Raw genomic sequence first — 8,996 nt, forward strand, 5'->3', positions numbered from 1 at the left:
AATCTCTAAGTGGTTCTCAATAATCGAGTAGAGATGTCTATGGTATAGTTGTACAGTAGTACTTAAGACCTAGACATCACCGTGACTTCACTAGAGGACCAGCTGTATCGTGACCTGTCTCAGAGTTCCACCGAGGACCGCCCCAAGGGCCAGTGTTTGTGCAGTCCAAAATATAGTGTGAGGTCTATGCATTGTAGTCGGGGATTCGATCGCTAGAATAGTCTTGGATGTTATGTTTGTTCTCATAGTTTGTAATCTTAAAGTCTCTGGCTGGAGCTGACTAAGTGATGATTAGGGAATTCGATTCCCTAATTCATGCACGTACCGATTACAACACTTAGAACAATCGCACATTTACTGAACTAATAAAGAGGTCTCGATGAACCATAATGCCTCTAGTTCAATCGGGACATATGTATCGAAGGGATCGTACTGTACGTTGACTATATCAAATGGTTCTTGCAGGCATTTAATTTGTATCTAGGGAATCATGACGCGTAGTTGCTTGACGCGTAGTTGCTAGACGCCAATCTTTATTCGTTGGGTGATTATGTTGAAACGAGCTTCATCTTAGTTGTAACTCTAAGGACGAGTGTAAACATTAAAGAGTTGTGGACCCACGACTAGCTTACACCTCAACCATCGAGGGTCACACTACTCGTGCACTCGAGTTCTTTGAATAAACGACCAAAGATAAAAATGTTTAATCTTTGCATAATTGGAAGTCGATATGATTGAGTCCAACATTCGTAATTTGGAATTATGAATGAGAATAAGAAAAGGAAAAGAACTAGGCGAACATCTTAGTGAACTTTCTAAATTGGAAAGTTTCCAAATTTGGAAGGTCCACTTAATTAGGGTTTCAACTTTTAGAAATTGGAAATCGAGAAATGGCATTCGTAATGACGAGGACGTTTCAATGATTCCGAAAATATAATCGTTATAAATTTCCAATCATTGAGTTTTGGGAAACGAGCGAACAAAAATTAATGAACTTTAGCTGTTGGGCCCAGTCAACTTAAGCCCGTTAGGGCTTTTATACAAGACACTATAAATAAAATATTTATAGGTCTTGCACACACACAACACACACCACGAAACCCTAGCCGCTCACCTCTCACACGGCCGTTGCCTCTCTCCGCCGTCGCCGCCTCGTCGCCAGAAATCGGTGCCCCACGCACCGATTAACATTGGTAAAACTATTCATTTTTGCTTTATTCTTCCGTTAATTCTAACTTTTGCGTGTCTAGTGCCACGTATTTAGTATAAATTGGTATATGAGGTGAAATCCGAGAGGAGGAAGACAAATGAGTCAATATGCCGAAACACCATCGCCTAACTACCGACGCACGCGCCCTCACACGCCGCCCGAAGACAGCGCGTGGATCTCACGCGCCGCCGCTGATTCGTGCGTCCGTTGCCGCTGCTCTTCCCGCCTGCACAAAATTGTTTCCGTGGCAGTTTGCTTCAATTTAAGAACTCGCCTCACGCTTTAAGAGGTAACTTTTCGGATCCGTTATAAATTAGGTTTTAATTTAATTAGATTAAATTAAACATTGAATCTTTTCATGAAATTTTTTATGTATAATTTTTCTTGAACGTTTTCGTGAAATCGTTTCTATGTGAATTATGTTTTATTGCGAGCATGCTGCATGCTTTAATTATTGAATTAATACGCATGTTGTAATTTATATTTCGTTGGAAGCGTTAAGGTACGTAATTAATTTCTATTATCGAGGACGTGTTTATATGAATGAATTTGTTTTTCATATAATTTTTTTTCCACTACGTACTCGTGTCTGATCCCCAACAGTGGTATCAGAGCTCGTTGCGCAATTAATTGCGTTAATAAATTTTGCTTAATTTTAATGCATTTTCGATTTATTAAAATTGTGATTGTTGTATTATTTAATTGGGTGTTTTCGAAAGTTTATAATATTTTTGAAATATTGTTTAGAATTTTTCCAGCTTTAAAATTGTTTTAAATTGGAAAATCAGATCTCAAATTTAATTCAAAATGCTATTTTAATTTTGTTCGGATCGAACCGGTCGGACCGGCCGGTTCGATGGTTCCTTTCGATCCAACTGACCGAATCGACGTGGATTCGTGTCGGTCAGACCGGTTCTGGGTCTGACTGACTCGACCCACTGATTCACCCAGCTGGACCGGACTGAACCGGACCATTTCGATCCGAACCGGTTAGACTGGTCGGGCCAAACCGGTTCACTGAAAAAAAATAAATTTATTTCAGATTTCTAAAATTAAATTTAAAACAATTCTTTTTTAATTTTTGGAAATTTATTTTCAGTTAAACTCAATTAGATAATCGATTCAACAATCATCTATTTTAGTAAATAGGTGTTAGATTAATTAATTAATTTAAATTGTCTAATTGATTTTAATTAATAGAACACACATATAATATTGGTTATACTTCAACTTATTTATTGGTACCTCAACATTATTTGATTTATATATGCTAGTTGAGGTCCTATAATTATTTTGAAAAACCCGGTGATTAATTAATGTAATTAATTATATAGTTCGGTCGTATGTTTCTCTTAGGACAATATGCGTTTCCATATACCTTTAAAGATGTAGGAATCACATTGACCATACCAAACCTTCTGATGAGATACAAATTTTTAAAAAATCTCTTATGTTTAATTTACTTAAGAATTATTTCAAGCTATAAAGAAAAATCAATCTGTTGAATTTTTCTTTCCTTCTGCCAACGGTTGAATTACGTGTAGCCCCTTGCAATAGTGCAGTAAGCCGTGTTAGCGGGGAGTACTATAGTAAGGTAAGTTGTTGATCAATTAACACAACGATGAAGGTAGCCATAGGAAAGGTTATGCTGGATTAACGTGGTCGGCTAGATTAACTATGGACTGCATTAGTTCGGTATAATTAAGTTCTATGAGCATCTTTGATTGGTAGGTTAGACTTGACACACGAAGATTTTGAATTCGCGAGATTAACTTATGTCAATATCAAGTGTGAGGAAAATTACTATATGATTGATTCTGATCTACCTTTGGGCAAATATAACCGGGTTAGATTAACTACGGGTTATATTTGTCTATTGGACCTAAAGCCCATTAAAGAAAAATTGGTTTTCTGGTTTGTCTACTCGAGGGAAGTGGAACTCGGTAAAACTAGTGGGAGAACAATTAAATAAAAAAAGTCCAAATATTTAATTGTAAAATTATTTAATGCAAATCTCTAACAATCCTCTTCTCTAACCTCTTAGATAATCATGTCTAAGAATCCCATAATGTCAATCCTCGACCAAAAACTCAATGGCCCAAACTACCTAGATTGGTTACGTAGTCTAAAACTTGTTCTCACCGTTGAGGGGCGTCTCTATGTGCTAAATGAGAGACTTCCTGCTACTATACCTGACACGCGACTGATGCTGAAAAGGAAACTTATGAAGCATGGAAGAAGGACGATACTCATGCTAGATGCTACATGATAGCAGCCATGGAGCCTGCCCTTGCGAGGAAATATGAGTCTCACTTGCATGCTTTCGACATGAAGGTTCATCTCGATAGCATGTATAGTGAGAATATTAGGGCGTCTAGGTACGCTGCTACTAAGGAGTTGACCACGGCGAGACTGCTCGAAAGGGCTTCGGTCCACGAGCACTGTCTCAAGATGATCACTCTCCTTGAGAAGCTAGTGAACCTTGACGTCACCCTCCCTGCCGAGCTCTCATTGGATTTGATCTTGTTGTCCCTTCCTAGTTCATATGAATCGTTCATAGTGAACTTCAACATGAACAAACTTGATCATCCCTTGGATGTGTTAATGAACATGTTAGTTAGTTTCAAGTCCACCATCAAGAAAGAGAAATCTGTTCTCGTTGCTGCTACTTCTGGGAAGAAGAGTTCTCCCCAAAAGAAGAGAAATGAAAGAGTTCCCTTCACAAACAGTAAGTTCGAAGTGGGTGAAGGTAGTAGGGGCCCTATAGCGAAACTCAGCAAGCAAGCTGATGATGCTTGCCCTCACTATGGAAAGAAAGGGCATTGGCGCCGCTACTGCAAGGCTTACCTAAAGCAAAAACGTTCTGAAAATGATACGTATTTCATTGACGTAAATTTGTCTGTAAATTATTCTTCTTGGGTATTAGATACGGGCTGTGACTCACACCCATGCAATAATTTGCAGCTAATGATAAGAAGTGGAAAGCTTAGAGCGGGTGAGACCTACCTAAGGATGGGGAATGGAGCAAGATTTGCTGCTGAAGTAATTGAGACTATTTACTTAAAAATTTTGGATTCTAGTTTTCCTATTGTTTTGAATGATTGTTTATTTGTTCTGTCTCTCATTAGAAACCTTATTTCTATTCACGTTTTCGATATTGAAGGTTTACTTTTGTTTTTGAAAATTCGATTTGCATTATACAAGAGAATGAAAATGTGATTTGCAAGGGACGACTATTAAACAACTTATATGTACTAAATCCAAGTGAAATACCTATTAATGTTATATCAGCAAAACGTAAGAACATAGATCAAAATCCCGCACCTCTTTGGCACGCTAGATTAGGTCATTTCTCTTTAAGAAGGATGAACAATTTTGTTAGTGAAGGATTGTTCACTTTGGATGACGTGAAATCACTACAAACTTGTGAGTCCTTCCTTAAAGGGAAAATGACCAAGTTACCCTACAAAGAGAAAATGGAGCGGGCCGAAGGTCTTTTGGATTTGATCCATACAGAGGTATGTGGTCCACTAAGTGTTAGTTCAAAGGGTGGTTACAACTACTTCGCTACCTTTACCGATGATTACTCTAGGTGTGTGTACGTGTACTTGATGAAGTACAAGTCCGAAACATTTGAAAAGTTCAAAGTTTTTAGACACGGAGTAGAGAAACAACTCGGTCGAAGTATTAAGAAACTACGATCCGATCGTGGTGGAGAATACTTGAGCATCGAGTTCATTGACTATCTAAAAGAGAATGAAATACAATCTTAATGGACTCCACCTAGAACTCCTCAACTTAATGGAGTTTCCATACGTCATAATAGAACCTTGTTAGACATGGTTTGATCAATGATGGGGTTCACCAACTTACCGGCATACTTATGGGGTCACACACTTCGCACTGCCGCGTATTTGCCGAATAGAGTTAACATCAAAGCAGTTAAATCCACACCATACTAACTTTGGCATTCTCGGAAGCCCAACATCAAACATATTAAGATATAGGGCTGTCGCTTATGTGAAACGATTGGATAGTAAATCCGACTTATGGTACTTTGTGGGGTATCCCGATGACTCAATGGGATACGGATTCTATTATGTTAAGGAAGCAAAAACGTTTGTTTCGAGAAATGCCACATTTCTAGAAAGGGAGTTTCTATCAGATAGAAAAGGTAACATGATAAAACTTGAAGTAGTTCAAGAACCGCAAAGTGAAGTTCAAGCACAACAACAAGTAATCGAGACAATACAACAATCCACTGATATACCTCCTGAACCTTCAGTACGCAGATCCGAAAGAGTTCAGAAAATTCCTGATAGGTTATTCCTCCTCGAAAATGATGAAGATCATGTTGAACTTGAACAAGATCCAAGAACATACAATGAGGCCGTATCGGATACGGACATGGGACATTGGCTAAATACCATGAAATCCGAAATGGACTCCATGTACTCCAACAAGGTATGGACCTTGGTAGACCCACCTTAGGGAATAGTTCTCATATGCTGTAAGTGGATCTATAAGAAGAAAATTGGAGTGGATGGAAATGTATCGACCTATAAAGCTAGATTGGTAGCGAAAGGATATACTCAAAGGCAAGGTGTTGACTATGAGGAAACCTTTTCACCAGCTGCTACGGTGAAGTCCATTAGGATTTTGCTAGCCATAGCCACGTGGTACGACTATGAGATATGGTAAATGGATGTGAAGACCGCTTTCCTTATTGGAGACATTGATGAAGAAATTTACATGGCACAGCCGGAAGGCTTCATATCCTCTGGAAGTGAGCAAAAGGTTTACAAACTCCAGCGATCCATTTATGGATTAAAACAGGTATCCCGTAGTTGGAACATAAGGTTCGACTCAACTATCAATGAGTTTGATTTTGAGAAGAACCCGGAGGAACCTTGTGTATACAAGAAGGTTAATGGGAGGCAGTGATATTTTTGGTGCTTTATGTCGATGACATTCTACTCATTGGGAATGATGTGGGAATGTTGCAACAGACAAAAGTTTGGTTGTCCACACGTTTCTCAATGAAGGATGTGGGAGAAGCATCTTACGTATTGGGAATACGTATCTATAGAGATAGAGCACGGAAGATGCTTGGTTTATCCCAAACCCTGTACATAGGCACCGTTATGAAACAGTTTAGCATGGAAGAATCCAAGAAGGGATTCTTGCCAATGTCCCATAGGGTTCGTCTCTCGAAATCCATGGTCATGTGAAATCGAGGAGATGAAAATGACACATTATGCTTCTGCCATATGAAGCATAATGTATGACCATGCTATGTACTAGACCAATATTGCGGCTCATGTGAGTGTCACAAGCATATATCAGTCAAACCCCGGTCCAGCTCACTAGAAGGATGTGAAAGATATCCTCAAGTACTTGCGAAGGACTAAGGATATATTTTTGGTATATAGGGGTGCCGAGTTGAAATTAGACGTGGATGACTCAAAGTTAAACTCCGGATTTATATTCAAGCTTAATGGTGGTGTCGTGTGTTGGAAGAGTTCCAAGAAAAGCACGACGGCCGATTCCACTACCAAAGCTGAGTATCTTGCAGCGTTCGAAGCTGCAAAAGAAAGGACTTGGGATAAGGAAAGTCATCCAAGAGTTGGGTGTCATTCCTAATGCTAATAAGCCAGTACCGTTGTACTGCGATAACATCGGAGCCGTGGCGCAATCTAAGGAGCCGAGGTCTCATCAGAAGTCCAAGCATATTCTGAGGAAGTATCATGTGATCCGAGAGATCATTGATAGAGATGAAGTCAAAGTAAACGATTCATCTCGGAAGATAACGTTGCAGACCCCTTCACGAAGCCTTTACCAAGGTTGGTCCACGAGAAACATCGAGAGTCGATGGGATTACGATTTTTGGGTAGTTGGCTTTAGGTCAAGTGGGAGATTGTTAGAGTAGGTGACCAACAAGCCTACTTGTGGATGTGGTCTTTACATTTATTCTTGTAATAAATAATCATTTTTCGTATTAGTGATAAAACACCCTGGCATTCTATACCTTTGTCCATTGTTCAAACATAGATATAGTCCTTGCAGTTATTACAATTACTTGTAATTGATATGTTAGGATCATGAGATATTTACTTAAGTATTATAACTGTTAAACCATGTTCTTAGTCGAAGGTTACGCCACCAATGAGGATATCGGCCTTTCCCATTAAGAGACTAGCACTTAGTGTATGTGTACTGCGTCTCATCAGTAAACGGTATTGTGATATCGGTATGCATAAGTGGGTGCTCGTAAGTTGATGAGTTCAATGAACTCCCTCACCCTAGAAATCTCTAAGTGGTTCTCAGTAATCGAGTAGAGATCTCTATGGTAGAGTTGTAACCCATTAGTCCTTAAGACCTAGACATCACCGTGACTTCACTAGAGGACAAGTTGTATCCTGACCTGTCCCTGAGTTCAACCGAGGACCGCCCCAAGGCTAGTGTTCGTGCAGTCCGAAATCTAGTGGGAGGTCTGTGCATTGTTGTCGGGGATTCAATCGCTAGAATAGTCTTGGATGTCCTGTGTGTTCTCATAGTTTGTAATCTTAAAGTCTCTAGCCAGAGCTGACTAAGTGATGATTAGGGAATTCGATTCTCTAATACATGCATGTTCCGATTACAACACTTAGAACGATCTCACAGTTATTGAACTAGTAAGGAGGTCTTGATGAACCAATGCCTCTAGTTCAATCGGGACGTATGAATCAAAGGGATCGTACTGTATTTTAACGATATCAAATGGTTCTTGCAGGCACCTCATTTGTATCTAGGGAATCATGACGCGTAGTTACTAGACACAAATCTTGATTCGTTAGATGATTAAGTTGAAACGAGCTTCATTCTTAATTTAACTCTAGGGACGAGTGTAAACCACAAAGAGTTGTAGACCCACGGCTAGCTTACACCTGAACCATCGAGGGTCACACTGCTCCTGCACTCGAGTTCTTTGAATAAACGGTCAAAGATAAAAAAGTTTAATCTTTGCATAATTGGAAGTCGATATGATTGAGTCCAACATTCGTAATTTGAAATTATGAATGAGAATAAGAAAATGAAAAGAACTAGGCGAACATCTTAGTGAACTTTCTAAATTGGAAAATTTCGAAATTTACAAGGTCCACTTAATTAGGGTTTCCACTTTTAGAAATTGGAAATTAAGAATTGGCATTCGTACTAAGGAGGACGTTTCAATGATTCCGAAAATATAGTCGTTATAAATTTCCAATCATTGAGTTGTGAGAAACGACCGAAGAAAGACTAACGAACTTATGTTGTTGGGCCCATTCCAATTTAAGCCCGTTAGGGCTTTTATACATGACACTATAAATACAAGATTTATAGGTCTTGCGCACACACAACACACACCAAGAAACCCTAGCCGCTAACCTCTCACACGGCCGTTGCCTCCCCTCCGCCGTCGCCGCCCCGTCGTCGGAAATCGGTGCCCCACGCGCCGATTAACATTGGTAGAACTATTCTTTTTTTCTTTATTCTTCCGTTAATTCTAACTTTTGCGTCCGTATTAAGTAGAACTTGGTATACGAGGTGAAATCCGAGAGGAGGAAGAGAAATGAGTCAATCTGCCGAAACGCCGCCGTCGAACCACCGACGCACGCGCTCTCATGCGCCGCCCGAAGAAAGCACGTGGATCTCACGCGCCACCGCTGATCCGCGCGTCCGCCACCACTTCTCCTTCTGACTGCACGGATTAGTTTCCGTGGCAGTTTGCTTCAGTCCGAGAACTCGCCTCACGCTTCAAGAGGTA

Source organism: Erythranthe guttata, chromosome 3 (genome assembly GCF_056151865.1).
Source record: "Erythranthe guttata isolate IM_541 chromosome 3, IM_541, whole genome shotgun sequence".
NCBI classification, from domain to species: Eukaryota; Viridiplantae; Streptophyta; class Magnoliopsida; order Lamiales; family Phrymaceae; genus Erythranthe; species Erythranthe guttata.